Source organism: Lissotriton vulgaris, chromosome 1_2, assembly GCF_964263255.1.
Source record: "Lissotriton vulgaris chromosome 1_2, aLisVul1.2, whole genome shotgun sequence".
Lineage (NCBI taxonomy): Eukaryota > Metazoa > Chordata > Amphibia > Caudata > Salamandridae > Lissotriton > Lissotriton vulgaris.
In genome coordinates, this window is record NC_141686.1 from 86,029,031 (window position 1) to 86,045,697 (window position 16,667).

Genomic DNA, 16,667 nt, shown 5'->3' on the forward strand with positions numbered 1-16,667 from the left:
GAGCGAGAGAACCCAAAACTACTTTCTCGTCCGTAAGAGGAAGTTGCCAACGAGATTGTCTTTTAGAGAAAGCTGGAGACAAGTTAAAAGACCCAAGAAGAGGAGAAAAGAAACTTGAAACAGCGTCTGCTATCCTCCTCTGTGAAGTTGGAGAATCCCTCAAGAGGATAGGAGGCATTACAGATGTAGAAGGCAACAGAGACTGAAATGTAGCAGACTGAAGAGTAAGAGCGGGAGAAGGTGGGGGCTGAATTACAGACTGCGAGGATAGAGCAGAAGCAGGCAAAAAAACATTAATAGGCTGAGCCGGTTGCTGGACAATCGGCAACTGAGCAACCACTTGTTGAGCAACGGGAGGGGGTAACAGAGCCGCATTAGCATGTTGGACATAAGGCGGAGGGGAATTCAATAAACAAGACATTAAGGCATCTTCTTCTAATTCCTTATTTTTATCTGAAGAGGAAGTAGGCAGCATCGGATAGCATCTATCTATCGCCATACGATGTTGTCTCTCTAGTACCTCCTTCGCACCATGTACTTCGTTATCCTTAAACTGCTGGGCAGCCTGTAAAATCGACATGTCTTGTGCTTTCTTATCCTTTTTTGCTTGTTTGATTTCTTTCTGTTTGGCTTCTTTACGCCAAAGGCGAAAGGAGTCAAACATGGCCGGCCGGGCTTTTCTTCTAAATAAAATAGTTTCCAAATTATCTAGTATAGCGGGGTCAAAGCTACCATGCTGGGGCCATCTCAAAACTCCACTATTTTTCATATATCGGACCCATGTCTCGTTAAAGGTGATGGGACCAATACCGTGTTTCGAATAGAGCTCATAAGTGGGAGATCCAACTGGAGGGATCCGTCATGATTCCTCCAACTGGGAATCCCTCATACAACTGAAACAACAAAATCTCTTAAACTTACTCAGCCCAGGCATCGTCACTTCTCTAGACTGCTCACAAACAACAAGGGGTATAGATCAGTGCAACAGTACAATCGTACTTACCCCTTGGCTTCAGTTATTGCAATACCTGAAAAAACCCCAAAACAAAACAAAACAAAGGTCGGTGGGAGCGACCCACCAAATACTTAACTAAGAATCGCTCTAGACCAGCGAAGGTCCGTCTATCGTCTCTCTTTACCAAACATCATCAAAGGGCCAAGGCAGGGCGACAGTCAGGGCAGCAGTCGTCAGTAGCCGTCAGAAAGGAGTCGTCGCGCTGAAAAAACCTCTGGTCCACTTTCAACATACAGGGGTCGATCTTGTGGTGCGTTTCCTTCAGTATTTTCCTGCGTGGCTCCTCACGATCCTTGGGCTCAACTGCTACTGTTGAAGTCGCCCCACGTTGGGCGCCAATTTGAGGAACCGCGGCCTTAAGGCCCGGCGGCGCAGGGTACGCCTAAAATCCCCAGGATTCACCTGCCTTGTCAAAACAGAGACACGGACACTTCGTCTGGCGTAGAGGATGGTATTTATTAGCTGCAGCTAGTACAGTGGTCTTAGAAGTCGTCAGTATAACGATGTTCAAGAGAGACTGCCACTTGACTCCGTGGCGCATAGGTTTATATATGATACAATACAATACAGAAATGCAATCACACAAGAGCATAAGCTATAGGCAAACGTTATAAACAATGTTTTAAGACTAAAGCAACTCAAGTTCCCAGTTCCGTTTGTTATTCGACCCCTTAAGTAATTTGCAAATGAATCCACACAATTCGATTTACAAGTAGAGAAAACACAGTTGTGTGTCGTAGAAGGACAGTCATGAAACAGGAGAATGCATGAGACATATAGCGAAGGACAGCAGATAAGATAACTTAAAGGAAACAATGGTGTGAACCAACATGTAGTCCGGACGGGGATTAATCGGCTCAGACAGAAATTAGTGTACTCGGCCAGACCCTGACACTCGTTCGTAAACATAAGCAGGAAAGCCACCTGATACGCAAAGGCAGAAACGACAAAAACATTGCATTCGCCGAGCTGCCTGAGTGAGGGCAACATAAAAGGGCGGCGATCACAAAATGGAGGCTGAGTACGAATGAATTTGTAATTTACAGAACCTCACCCAAAACCCATACCTATCCCTAAACCCTAAAACTACCCCTGTACCCCATAACCCAAAACATCTGAACCCTTAAAATACCCAAACACCCCAAAACATATACCTCAGTACCCTAAAACATATACCCCTATACCCATACTTACCTTATCCAAACATTAAAAAAAAACATGCTTTTACCATTCATGCATTTACAACGGAATTTCGTTGTAAATGTATGCGTGGTCAAAGCATATAAAATATAATGCCATGCTTAATAATGGCATTGCGGAGTCATGGTACTTTCGTAATGAAAGTATGTGGAGTGATGGTATGCGGAAAGAAAGTTGCGGAATAATGGGTGTTTACCCTCCCCCGGTAAGTACATTGGTGGCACGGCGGCCCACATCTCCAGCAACATACTCATATTTTTTCACCACCCATTTGAAAAATGCACAGGTCTCTCTCATTGATGGCCAGCACCGACATACACTTTTAGACACACCTCCCGCCACAAGTTCTAGAATTGCGAACTTTAGAGCTGGGGAGCTACGTTCGAATCTCGGCATCAGCTCAACATCCTGTGATTCCAGGCAAATCGCTTTGTCTCCCCGTGCCTACCACAAATGAATGTGTTCTTCTGTAATGTAAATTGTGCTCATGCCATATTGTCGAGTTCACGCTATATAATATTGCAAGGAAAAATAAAGTAGGGAAACTAGAGTTCACACACTACTGAACGAGCACTCTTAAGTGCATCAGTAGTGCACTGAGAATCGGAGCGTTTCACAGGCCTGTCACAGATAAGAAATGCTATCAAAACGAAATACTACAAAACAATATACTACTGGCCGGCAGCAATTCATACCCTGACAACGTTGGGACGGGCTGCTAGTTGATATTTATATAGCGCTAAATTACCGACAGGTCTCTTAGCATTCGGGAGGGGGGTGTGGCGTGACTGCATAGACGGTAATTGTGCCAGATATGAGAGAGGGTTAAGCTGTGCTTAGTGCTTCCCTAAACAGGATAGTTTTGAGTAATTTCCGAAAGTGGAGCAGGTTAGGATCTTTACGGAGATGGTCAGGTAACTTGTTCCAGAGCTGGGGGACAAGTACTGAGAAAGCTCTTCCCCCTTTTGAGGAGAGTTTGTACCGAGGACAAGACAAGAGGTGTGCCTCGGAGGAATGCAATGAGCGTCCCGGGGTGTAAAGCGCAAGGCGTTCTTTTATGTAGGTAGGAGCTAGGCCATATATAGCTTTGTGGGCGATGCAGAGGCTCTTGAATTTCACTTTGTTTTATAGAGAGCCAGTACAATTTGAGTAGAAGTGGGGTGGCATGGGATCTTCTAGGAAGTCTAAAGATCAATCTGGCTGCATCATTTAGAACCACATGTAATCACATGTAATCTGTTTGCCAGTATCTGGGGAAGACCAAGGTATAGGGCGTTGCCGTAATCTAACCTCGAGATAATGGTAGCTGAAACGATCGTGTGAAGTGTGGAGGTAGAGAGAAGGGGGACCAGTTTGCGGAGTTGCATAATTAGGCCTGTGCAGGTAAAAACCACAGAGGAGATTTGGTTGACCATTGAAAGTTCGACACCAATTTTTATGCCATGGCTCTTTACAGCTGGCCTAGGTCTAGGGGTGGGACCTAGTTCTTGGGGCCAGAAATGGTCAGTTCAGGGGGATTCCTTTGTAGGGATGACCAGGATCTCTGTTTTGTCAGGATTGATTTTCAGTGAGTTGGCTGTCATCCAACTCACTGTGAATCTGAGGATATTTTGTGCCTGCATCTGGGCAGATGCGGTATTATTGATGCTGAGAAGCAGCTGGGTATCATCCGCATAATTAAAAATGTTGCAGCCCATGTTGGCTAAGGCTGTTACCAGTGGTTGCAAGTAAACATTAAAGAGGAGTGGGAATAGGGCTGAGCCCTGGGGAACTCCACAGTTAAGCGAGCCTATATCAGATACTGCATCTCCCAGTTGGATCCTTTGGGACCTACCAGATAGGAAGGATTCAAGCCATCGATGGGCCTGATCCTGTATACCTAGGGTGGTAAGTCTGTCGAATAGTAGAGCATGTCTGACGGTCTTTTATTGTCAGCCATAGCTCTAAGCTAATAAGAAGGTGAAGCAGTACTCAACCCCATCCCACTCATCCCTATCAAAAGAGATGACGCAAAATGTCTTGGCGGCAGTCGGTCTCGCTCACAATCACCTCTTGAGGTGTTAATTCCACAATTTATCCCATGCTCCCGGGCCCGTTGCCGACTTTGCAGCAAGTCACAACTTTTAACCCCTTCGCTGCGGCGGCAATTCCGCTGCAGCGCTAGGGGGGGGAAGGCCGAGCGGCGCTCGCATGCTCGTGACGGAGCCGCTCCGTCACGAGCCGCGGTTGCGCTGTGCTCATGACGGAGTGGTTCCGTCATGGCCCCACCTGCTTAATAGAACGCGCCGCGCAGGCGAGAAATCAGCGCCGAGCAGGCGCGGCGTCAGGTCCATGACGGAACCGCTCCATCATGAGCACAGTGCAACCGCGGCTCATGACGGAGCGGCTCCGTCATGAGCATACAAGGGTTAAAGAGGCCATGGGCCTTATTTTTTGCATTTTTTCGGGTCCCGGCTGGCTCGAGAATGATTTTCGTTCTGAAGAGTGGAGCTTGGTTCAAAAAAGTTTGGGAACCACTGCCATAGAGTTCACTGTAGTGCAGGCAGTGAACTCTAAATTTGGTAGGTCGAGTAAAGGTAGGGTGGCTGAGGTAAAGTTCTCTGCCACCCTGACTGCAACTACATCCTCCAAATGCTAAATCGAACCAAATCTCAATTTCTCTGTGGCAGTGCTTCCCAAACTTTTTAAAACCATGACCCAGTTTTTAGACTGGCAAACCTTTGCGACCCACATAGCTTTAATGGACATGAGATGGGGAGAGTTTTTAATGTAACTAAAGCATCATGAGGTAATGCACTGTCATTTACAACCAGCACATTTTCCATTGTAATGGCCACTAAATTTGCACAGACATACACTCCTGAAGCATCCACCTTCTTCCGGTGCCTTCTGCTTCCGCTCTTGCCACTTGCTGGAACTGCTGTCACCCGAAAATTAGTTTAAAACATTTTTGGGGGTGTATGAGTGCATGTATAAATGTTATGTGTGTGATGTGAAGGATTATGTGGGTGGGTGTGTGTATGCGCTTGTGAATGATGGGTGTATGTGCGTTCTTTTGAATGGATGGTGTGAGTGAATGTGCATGTGTATGAGTATATGTGTGCGTGTGTCCACCTCACCACTACCTCACATTACAGGCCGCCACTGGTAATCCTATGTCATATTGTAAAGCCAATCAGAACTCTTATGCTGCCTTCCTTTCTGCAACGCTCTAAAAAATGTAGGAATGAATGAAAAGTCACTTGTAAAACACAACAGCATCTTCCAAAAAAGAGCCCTGGGCTGAGCTAACCAGACAGCTGACATGGCATAAATAATTCTCTCTTAAAATAAATGATTTCAAATTGGCCTGAAACACCCCTTCTTCATATTTACATAAATGTTGTAAAAAGAGGTTTTTGCCATTTATCTGAATTCTTTATATGGTAGGGATGTTAACTGCAGCTGCTGTTTACAAGTGGCTGGTCTGGCCATTGGAGCAGACTCCGAAGCCACTAACACGTCTTCCAGCTTTCTATTTGTAATTTGAAGGTCAAAGGAGAATGAATCACTTGTGTCAGTGAACCTGAGTCTCACCTAGATTGTATTGTAGGCCCTTTCTACTTTTGCCAGGTTAGTGTGTTTGGACACTGTGTGTGGATGGAGTGTGTTCCCAAGGGGGGTGCGGTATTATGTGGAGGCTGCAGCCTTCCATTGAACTGACATTGTCACCTGGCCGTGTTTTTACTGTTGTGACTAGTGTTTTAATCTCCCTAACAAAAATGAATGTGTCCATCTGTAACAAAACTGGTGCTCATGTAAAGCGCTATGATACCCGATGTCTCGGGTCTAGTTCGCGCTATATAAAACTAAAAAAAACTACAAAAGTTCCATTCAAGTATTATGCTCGGACCTTTGCAGAATCTTAAAACTAATGTATGGCATTTTCCCCTGGGATAGATGGAAAGCCTTGGGAGTGGCTTATGGTGTGGCATCCAGTCTTCTACCCGTAAATGTGTGAGCAGGTCAAACTAGGGTTCACTGGAGGGCAGGGGCATAGCTACCTTGAGTGCATGCCACAGGTGTGGTGGCACCCGGGGCCCTGAGGCACGAGGGACCCCTTCAGCTCTGATTATTGCTGTATTCTACTATCCCAGCAGTAGTCAAAAGGGCCATTTTCCTTGCTTGCATCAGGACCCTTGAAATCCTTGCTCATCCAACTGCTGGAGGAAAGATTGACTTGTAACATTCCTGCAAACCCAAGTGCGTGGCATGAGTTCTGTGATTGTGCAGTGCTCGACTGGTGTTTAATGCGTGAGTTGGGGTGTGCTTGTGCTCATGCGCATCTATCAAACGCACTAGGAGAACCCAGACGGATCTTCCGAGTCTTACGAAACACTATCTGTGTGAGGACCATGGGGTACCCGTGCTGGTGGTGCTTGGAGTGTGTTTAGGCATTTTAGAGCAAGTGTTTTTATATTTTCCAAGCAAGGGTTTTACAATTTTTAGAGCAAGTGTTTTTAAATCTGCTAGCGCAGAAAAATTATTTTTGTGTCTTCTGAACACCATATGCCAGTAACCAAGTGAAAGTACAATTAAAATAGTAAATACACGCTGGTTTGACGTCAACGGCCGGTCTCCGTCAATACGCACGCAGAATGTCGTGTGTGCACGCGCACGTGGTGGCTGTGAAGGTGATCTGTCATCAGGTCGTTTAAATTGTGAAATATAAGGCCTGCAGTTTATTTCAAAGGTGCACTGTACTCCAGAGAGAGCAGGTGTGTATACACGCCTTCTTTATGCTTCAGGTGTCTGAGGATGATGGAGAAAACATTGACTTGTAAAATGAAGAGGGCCTGCTGTGTGAGAACTGTCATGGACGGAAAATGCTTCATTTCGCCCCACACCAGGAATCCTGGAAGACGTTAGGTGCGAACGACTTTGGCTTACGCAACCCAAGGAGTGGGCTGCTGAGAAACATGACGTGTCTCCCACTGCTGATTTAACAGACCCGTATAACAGGCCCCTCCCTCCCTGCAGGGTCCGCGCATCCTGCCAGCAATAACCCAGACGCCGTTCCCAGAAGCCGAGTGCACTCTGGAAGGCGTCACAGCAGACAGAGCGTGACATCAGACTACTTGGTGTAAACAATGAGCTGTCCCAGTGCAACCCTACACTTCACGCTAGTGCATGCCACGTTCCAACCCACAAACAAAATAATACTTTAATAGTACTTTTAGGTACTGGAGCAGGGCTGTATCTCTGCCCCATACGATTAAATACGCATGTAAATATACTCACACAAATATTATAAATTAAAACTGTAATGCATGCGTGTATGTACACACACGCGCGCACACATATACATGCTCCTAAAAACTACAAGTAATGGACAGTTATGGTTATGAATTAAACTGATAAAGCACCCACCATCCTTTACTTTTACAACAGCCATGCAAACCATAACTTGCACTCATGACCTCAACCTTGATGTGACATACGCTATCGAAAGCGTATATATGCAATATTGCAGGTTAGATTAGTTATCACATTATCATTAGCACTACTAATGATACAACAATGAATTCAGTGTTATTTATTTTTTGAGTATGTGTTGTCATGTATTGATGTGCTTTTATGTGTTGTTACTTATTGTTTAGTTGATTTCCATTTGTGGTGCAAGATATGGTTTGCATAACTATTGTATGAGTTATGGATTGCGGTCCTTACCATAACTTGCCAGTTTCATTGTTTTTTTGGTTCTAATTTGTAGCCATAACTGCACTTTAACTTTAGTTTTGTCAGTGCTTTTGTAAGTAGATTGTTAGGTTACTTTACATTTTTTCAGCAAATTTTCGTTTTGCACATGCCATATGCAGTAGTCCTCTGCCCGACCAGGACCGGCTGCTTCTGCAATTCATGGCCTTCGACTGTGCACACTTGGGTTATCAACAGGGACAGCCCTGTGTGGCCTTCTGCCCTCTGTGGATGATCAACCACTGCATGCACATGGCCTTTGGATGTGCATAGCGAGGGTGGCACTCAACACTTCTCCTTTGGACAGAGAAGTACACAACTTATATTTTCTTCAGATAGCTATAATTGTTCAATTTGTATGGTTTTATGTGTGTAAAATCTGAACTTAACTATAGCGTCCCTGTAACACCAAGCACCTGATTTAGATCTTGGGAGACGAGTCACGCCGTCACAGCGGTGACGGATATCCCATCAGCTGAAATGTAAATTTCCTTAAATCCTTTGGGATTTATATTTCGGTGAATGAGATATCCGTCACCTTTGTGACAGACTAACCCACCGCCTAGAAGCAAATCAGCTTAGCTGTACACCGTTGATCGCCAGCAGCCTAAAGCCACAGGTTACTCAGCAACCTGGTCCCCATTTTTCCTTTCCAAGTACCTCGATCATCGTTAAGAAGACTGAGAGCCTACGAGCCCAGACTTTCCCAAAATACAGCCCGAAGCAATAGAGCTGTTTCTACTGGTGCCACCCGCCACCCTCACTTTTGTCTTGATGAAGACCCCGCCCACAATGCATGAAATTGACTGTTCCACTTAGGGGTCGAAACGTCAACACTTCTGTATTTTTGTCAAGCACATACAACAGAGAAGGTTTATCTGTAACTGTGTTATGACTTTACATTCAATGATTGGACAATAATTTTGTCAGGATAGTTTGCAATTATCGTATTGATGCATATATGTATGCACTGCTGTACTTTTCCACATTCCTTCCTTTACACCCATCACCTCGCTCCTCTGTGCACCTGTTCCCTAAAGAATATATCAATTTATGATTTGTTTTGTATTTAATTAATGGATTCAGACATTATGATGCAATTAAAGCATATCCATTGTGTGGAAAGAATATATGGTGGTGTCTGACTCTGAGTGGATACTATTGACTAATACGTTCTACTGATTTATCTGTTTTATTTGATCTCCACTGGGACATAATCTTATTGTACCATTATCTACCAAGGCCCAGTGGCTTTTTGGGTCGCCCCATTGTTATAACTCTAGATCTAAATCAGGGCCCATGGTCTTTATTGAATTTCCAAGGATTTTTAACTTCTATTTCCTAATTATAACATCCCTGTAACCTTTGTTGTTTTCAGTGAATTTCTACGTTTTTGTAATGCTATTCCCTAACTATAATGTCCCTGTAACCTTTATTTTATCCAGCGAATAAATCTATCTATCTATCTATCTATCTATCTATCTATCTATCTATCTATCTATCTATCTATCTATCTATCTATCTATCTATCTATCTATCTATATATATATATATATATCGCATACGAGTTGTCCTGTCGCAGCGGGAGGCAGATACAACCTCAGAGCCCGCACGAACAAGAGGAAGTAGGACCACAATCAAACAATACCCCCAACTTAGTAATAAATCTTTCGAAATACAATCTAACAGTAACAGAAACCAAATTACTTAATAAGGGGCTTTCCTTTTGTCCTGAGACTCATCACGACCCAACGGAAACAAAAATAGACCTGTACAAATACACAAGAAAGCTGAAATTGAAAAAATTCTTCGCTAAACGAACAGACAACAAAAACAATGTGCCGCAAAACAACATTCTGAGTGAGACAAATGCTGAATATCGAACTTCGGAAGTTCCACAACTAAGAGTGGCCTATGAATTGGCTAATGAAATAGAACAAACAGAAATTACAGACACCCAAGTACTAGAAGAAATGAACATCCAATCCAATAAAAGACAACCAACGGATTTCAAACCCAAATCCAAATTTTGCCCGATCCTATATCCCGGCAATAAAATCGACACCTTCCACGAACTTGTGACAAATGAGATTGAAGAAATGCCCAAAAACTTCAACAAAAAAAGAAAAGAGAACCTAACCATCGGAGAACGTCAAGCAATCTCAAGCCTCAAAAACAATGTCCAAATAGAAATAAAACCTGCGGACAAAGGCGGGAATATAGTGATAATGGATAAAGAACACTATGTAGAGGAAGCAATGCGACAGTTGAACAACATCAAAAACTATACAGTACTTAAGAAAAACCCAACTGAAGATATGAAACATGAACTACAACTGAAGTTGAATGGCTGGTCTTCAAGTGGTCTCATTACAGACACAGAAAGGAAATATCTAATGGTCGAGAATCCAATCCTCCCAACCATCTACTTTTTGCCAAAAGTACACAAGACTCTTAATAAGCCCCCTGGGAGGCCCATAATATCCAGTTGCGGAGGTCTGTATGAGAACGTATCCAGCTATGTAGATTATTTCATAGCCCCATTGGTACCAACTCTCAGTTCCTACATAAAAGATACGGGCGATTTTCTTCGCATACTAATGGAAACGGAATGGCAACCAGACTATCAACTAGTGACGATCAACGTGGTGTCACTGTACACGTCAATAGACCATGACACGGTTTAACAGCAATAAAATACTTCCTGGACCAACAACCTATAACCCGAAGAGAACACTCAAAGATGATCATGGAAATGATAGCGCTGTGCCTACACAACAATATCTTTTTATTCAACAAAACCATCTACAAACAATGCTGTGGAACAGCTATGGGAGTTTCTTTCTCTCCAAGCTACGCGAATCTCACCATGGGATGGTGGGAGAAGAGCGTGGCTTGGGGAGAGGAAAATGATCATCACATGGCCAAAGTAGCCCTTTGGCTACGATTTATAGACGATTTGTTCCTCCTGTGGAAAGGCACTGAAAATGAATTTCCTGTATTCTTTAACATCCTCAATCAGAATTCAGTGGGACTGAAGTTCACATACACCATCAACCCTAAAGAAATCGTATTTCTAGATACCAAAGTGTATATAGCAGATGGCAAAATTCAAACAACTGTCCATAGAAAATAAACAGCGACAAACAGCATTCTGCACGGACTGAGCTTCCACCCACAGAAATTGGTAAAAAGTATTCCGTATGGAGAGCTCCTACGGATGAAAAGAAATTGTTCCGAAGAAAAAGAGATGGAACTGAAGTTTAAAGAAACAAAAGAACGTTTTAAACAGAGAGGATACAAACAAGCTGACCTGCTCATCTGCGAAACAAGGGCAAGACGCAAAACAAGAGCAGAGACCCTGATCAGTAAGAAAAATCCCATTTCCACGCAAGAAGTTGAAGACAAAACATCCAACCAACCCACGATGATAATGACTTTCAGTAAGGAAAGCCATAAAATTCAAAAAGCAATGAAGAAGTACTGGCATGTACTACGCAAAGACCCAGACATCGGAACAACGATAGGAGACTATCCTCTTGTCTCCTACAGAAGGGCACGCAACCTAGCGGACGAACTAACTCAAAGTCATTTTGAATATAAGAAAACAGCATCCTGGCTGGACATTAGAAAACTAGGATTTAACAAATGCGCCATCTGCAAAGCGTGCAAAATAGGACGCAATATGAAAAGTCTAAAAGATGCAGCCGGAAAAAACTTCATAATCAACAGCAATATCAACTGCGACTCGTCCTTTGTAGTGTACATGATTCAATGTTACTGTGGAAAATCCTATATCGGCAGTACCACATGTTCCTTAAAAACACGGATTCTCCAACACATTCGAGCCATGCAGAATCATGACAACTCGTATGCCATTGCGAAACATCTTGCCAACCAGGAAAACAAAACGTGGCAGGACGTGAGATACTTTGGACTTGCTATGATCTCACAACATGAAAGAGGTGGCAACCGAATTCAAAGACTAAGAAGGCTTGAATCTAAATTAATCATGAGGTTTAAGACCAAACAACCCGCTGGCCTCAATGGCGATGAGGAACTTTATGTACACTTATGAGGGAAACTGCTTGAACTGAACTGATACCCAGCATAATACTGGCATCTTAGAATCCTCCTTTGACTAAGAAAAACCTTTATGTATCACTCCTACGATGCACATAATGAGAACTTTATTGCTCATCGCTGTCACTTCAATTGAGTTGTATTATGTTATAATTTGTTACCAACCTTTTTGACAAGTTAATGGTGCCATTAATTGATAAGCCAATACTCAAATGTCATGGATGGCTGCAAGCATTGGGGACGTAGGGCACTCAGCCCTTTATTGACAAATGGAGTGTCTCCATATTAGTTACGCATTAAAAATCAACTCTCAGGTAAAAAGAGGGTTGACTTAACACGCGCGTGTGTTCACGTGCGTTAAAAAGCGACATTGCCCTAGTTAACTGAGGGCCCGCTTTTAGATGCAGTAACGCTAAACTGTGCCCCAATGCAGCAAAAACCCATGACATGCACCTAAAAGTGATGGTCAAAAAACTGTGATAACTACATGTCCCAGCATGCCTCATAAACAGGGGCGTGCTTAACAGGCCTAATTGTATTGAAATAATGAAGGGACTATGCACTCTAGCTACCGTGAACACGAACTACGGTTCGAAACGCGTAGGTGTTTTGTCACGTTTTGAAAAATAAAGAAACTGCAACATAACCAAGGCGAGTGCGGCGAGTTTTTGGTATCTTATATATATATATATATATATATATATATATATATATATATATATATATATATATATATATATATATATATGCACCAAACAATTTCCACCACTTCCGGCGTGCGGCGAGGAAGGAACACAAACCACCACAGCGAGTCAGGCAAGATGCAGATTTTATTTGCGTTTCTTTTCCAGCCTGCAACGACGCGTTTCGGGCTTCAAGAGCCCTTGATCACATTCAGCAATTATCGCGACCGTTTAAAGTTTTATACGTTTTTTAACACCAAATGTACACACCCCCCTGCACTGCATGGTCAGTAGGTCACATGATTACTAAACATGATAAAAAGACTATCACATGGATCTACGTCTTTCCCAGGTTAATTTACAAAAATATATATTTTTGATTAAAAGTAATGTTTTACTAACTGCTTAAATGCGAGTTTGAGCAATTATTGTGGCATAGTGGTTTTGTAATGTGCAATTGTGAGGACCACTGATATATGTCATCAGGCTTTAAATAACAGGTTAAATCCATTTATAAAGTTTTTACCCACTATGGGTCATTTACACAGTCTCCTAAAAGATTTCTTTCTATATATTTGCTTAAACCACTAGTATATGCCATATGTACATTACAGCCTGTGATCATGTGTTCAGAGTCAAAAAAATGCGACTAAAAAAAAATGCGACTATTATTAAACCATGTATATATATATATATATATATATATATATACATACATCGTCATGTGATCAAGGGCCGTTGAGGCTCGAAACGCGTCATGGCGGAGGTGCGGGGTCTTGCACAATAAATATTTAGCACTTCTGAGTTTGGGTCTGCTGTCGTCTTTCTGCAAGTCGGATGTGTGACGATGTTCTACTGTATATATATATATATATATATATATATATATATATATATCAGCAACGAGAGGTCAGTTCCGAATCACCAATGTTTTAGCGACCACACACAGAAAGACCAACAAATCCCAAAATGCTGGCAAAAGGTAATTTATTCCGATAAGGTTACAGCAGCGTGGCAGACGACGCGTTTCGGGCGGTTGCCCTTGTTCACATCAGAAATATTTCCCATAATGCCCTCCTTTTAACTAAGTTTGTGTGCACCATGTGACAAAAATAAAAACAAACAAAATACTTGTAGGTTAAAGTCACATCCAATTCGGCCTGGGATTTCGTTTGCCATTTCTTTCTCAGTAGTAGATACATTGCTCACATTTAATGATTGACAACAATTGTTTGATACCTGCATAAATGCATGTTCATATATATTGTTCTAAACTGGCATCTATAAAGTGCGTTATGCTTGTGCAATTGCGCATGTGCAAACTGCAAATAAATACATTGCAATCCAAAAATACTCCATATTAAATATATACATAGATAAAAAAATTCAATAAATATGTATATAAAAAATCTCTCTTTACACAATAATTCATGGTTAAAAAGTAATAATATACATACTTAAAAACCTTCGATTTCATCATTGTGACTATATCATTATTAAAGTGCAAAGCATTGATAATGTAAACTTAACACTCAAATGTGCAATATGGCGCAAAATATTAAAGTGCTGTTTAGAATCCAATTTATCTATATAGTTTCAATCATATGTGTTTTCTGTTTTATGCCAACTACCCAAGCAATGGGGACATCTATTTTGGATGGCAACCCCTACTTTAATGACCATGTTAGCCTACATATAGTGTATATTGAAAATGTGACTAGAGATCCGCAGGAGGATCATCGATCCATCACTGCTTCCCATAATTGAAAAAAAGAGAACGAAAAAAGATATATTCTGGGTGTCGGACTGAGACTGATAGTAATTCTGACAAATAAATGGAAGGTTATAGTTGAAGCATTCAACCACAACTGCCTGATGTAAGGAAGGTGCTAGCAAATTCACTAACTACGGAGCCTGTATAGATAAACAAGTGACGGTTTTACAGAAAATAATACAGGTCTTCCGTAGTGTTAAGCCCATTAGGTACCTTAGAATCCAATTCTAATATCATTTTGGATTCTAATTGCCGCAGCATCCTATCCCGGTCTCCTCCTCTTCTGGGTTTAGGCACTGATGTGAGGACATAATAGCTTAGACACTGGAGATTGTTGCCATGTACACTTTTAAAGTGTCTAGCCACCGGGTAGGAGCTGTCATTGTTGACGATTGCCCGAATATGCTGCAATATCCTGGCATGTACCGAAAGCCTGGTGCTTCCTACGTATCTTAGGCCGCAGGTACATGCCAGGACGTAAACAGCATACTCTGTCTTGCAACTGTAGTTTCCTTTAATTGCCAATGTTACTGGGCTGAATGGAGTATTATAGTGTTGAGTGTTAACTCCAAATTTGCAAGCCCTGCAACTGCTGCACTTATAGAACCCCAGCCGGGGTGGAAACCAATTTTTCTTTTTAGATAGTTCAGGGCAAGGATTAGAGATATGTGTACGTAACGAGGGTCCCCTGCGAAACGTAATATCTGGTCGAGCAGGTAAATATTGAGATAGCACCGCATCGGTTTTGAGTATAGGCCAACTCTTACATGAAATGGACCGCTTTTTTCTGTCCTGGCCACTATATGCAGTGATAAATCTAATAGTAGATTCAGCCGAATCCACTTTGGCGACCACATTTGATGCCACTGGTTTAAATAGAGTTTCTCTAGATCTTGTTTTCATTTTATTTACCGCTCTTTTAAGTATGTTTTCTCTATATCCTCGCTCCCTGAATCTGTCTAGTGCTTCAGCTGTGCACACTTTGAGCTCTTCCTTATTGCTACAGATTCTTTTCAATCGGAGGAGCTTGCCATAGGGAATGTTGTCTATGACATGGCGGGGATGGGCACTTGTGGCATGTAGGGTTGTGTTTCCTGACGTGTCCTTTCTGTGGAGGGTGGTGACTAATTGCCCTGATTTATGAAAGATTCTGACATCTAGAAAGTCCACAGATGTCTTACTGATGTTGTATGTGAATCTGAGATTGTCCTCATTATTATTTAATGTCTTAATGTATTCTTTCACACCCTCTTCATTTCCTCTCCAAATTAAAAACACATCGTCAATAAAACGAACCCACATCACCACATTAGCTGTAAACATTGCATGATTTGTCCCCATGAGGACCCGCTTCTCCCACCAGCCAACGTGAAGACACGCGTAGCTAGGTGAGAAGCAGGCCCCCATGGCCACACCCCTTTTCTGCACGTAGATATCATTGCAAAACAAGAAGTAGTTATGGTATAAACACCAGCTCACAAATTTACTAAGCATCTTGTTGTGGTTGTAGCAGTGCACTGGTCTTGTACTCAAAAAATGTTCCAGTGCCTCCAGCCCTTTGTGACGATCAATGCTGGTATAAAGGGCTTCGATATCTAACGTGACCAATATACAATCCTCTGTCCATGCAATGTTTTTTAGTTTTTGTAAGAAGTGGCCCTTGTCCCTTATATATGTTGGTAGATTGGTAACAAGAGACTGTAGAAAATAGTCAGTGTATTGTGCTAGGTGTTCCGTCACACTGTCTATGGCCGAAATGATCGGTCTTCCCGGAACTGGAGACCTGCACTTGTGTATTTTGGGAATCAAATAAAATCTGGGCAAAACTGGTTGTTCCACATGAAGAAATTTGAACTCTTCGCTAGAGATTAGTCCTTCCCTCTTATATCTGAAAAGGAGTTTCTTTAATTGTTTGTTCTCTAGCCAAGTCATATTGTTTTATACTCGTTTTAGCATACCAGACAGTGTCAGAAAGTTGTCTGTTAGCTTCTTCAATGTACTGTGCTTGGGGCCAGATGACTATGTTGCCTCCCTTGTCTGAACTGCACACAATATTTTGATGATCATTTTTCAGTTTGTTAACCAGAGCCCAGTATTCTAGTTCATTTGAAGTTTTGATTCTCTTTCGATGTTTGACTTGATGATACAGTCTCTTGAGGTCTGCCGTAACCACCTC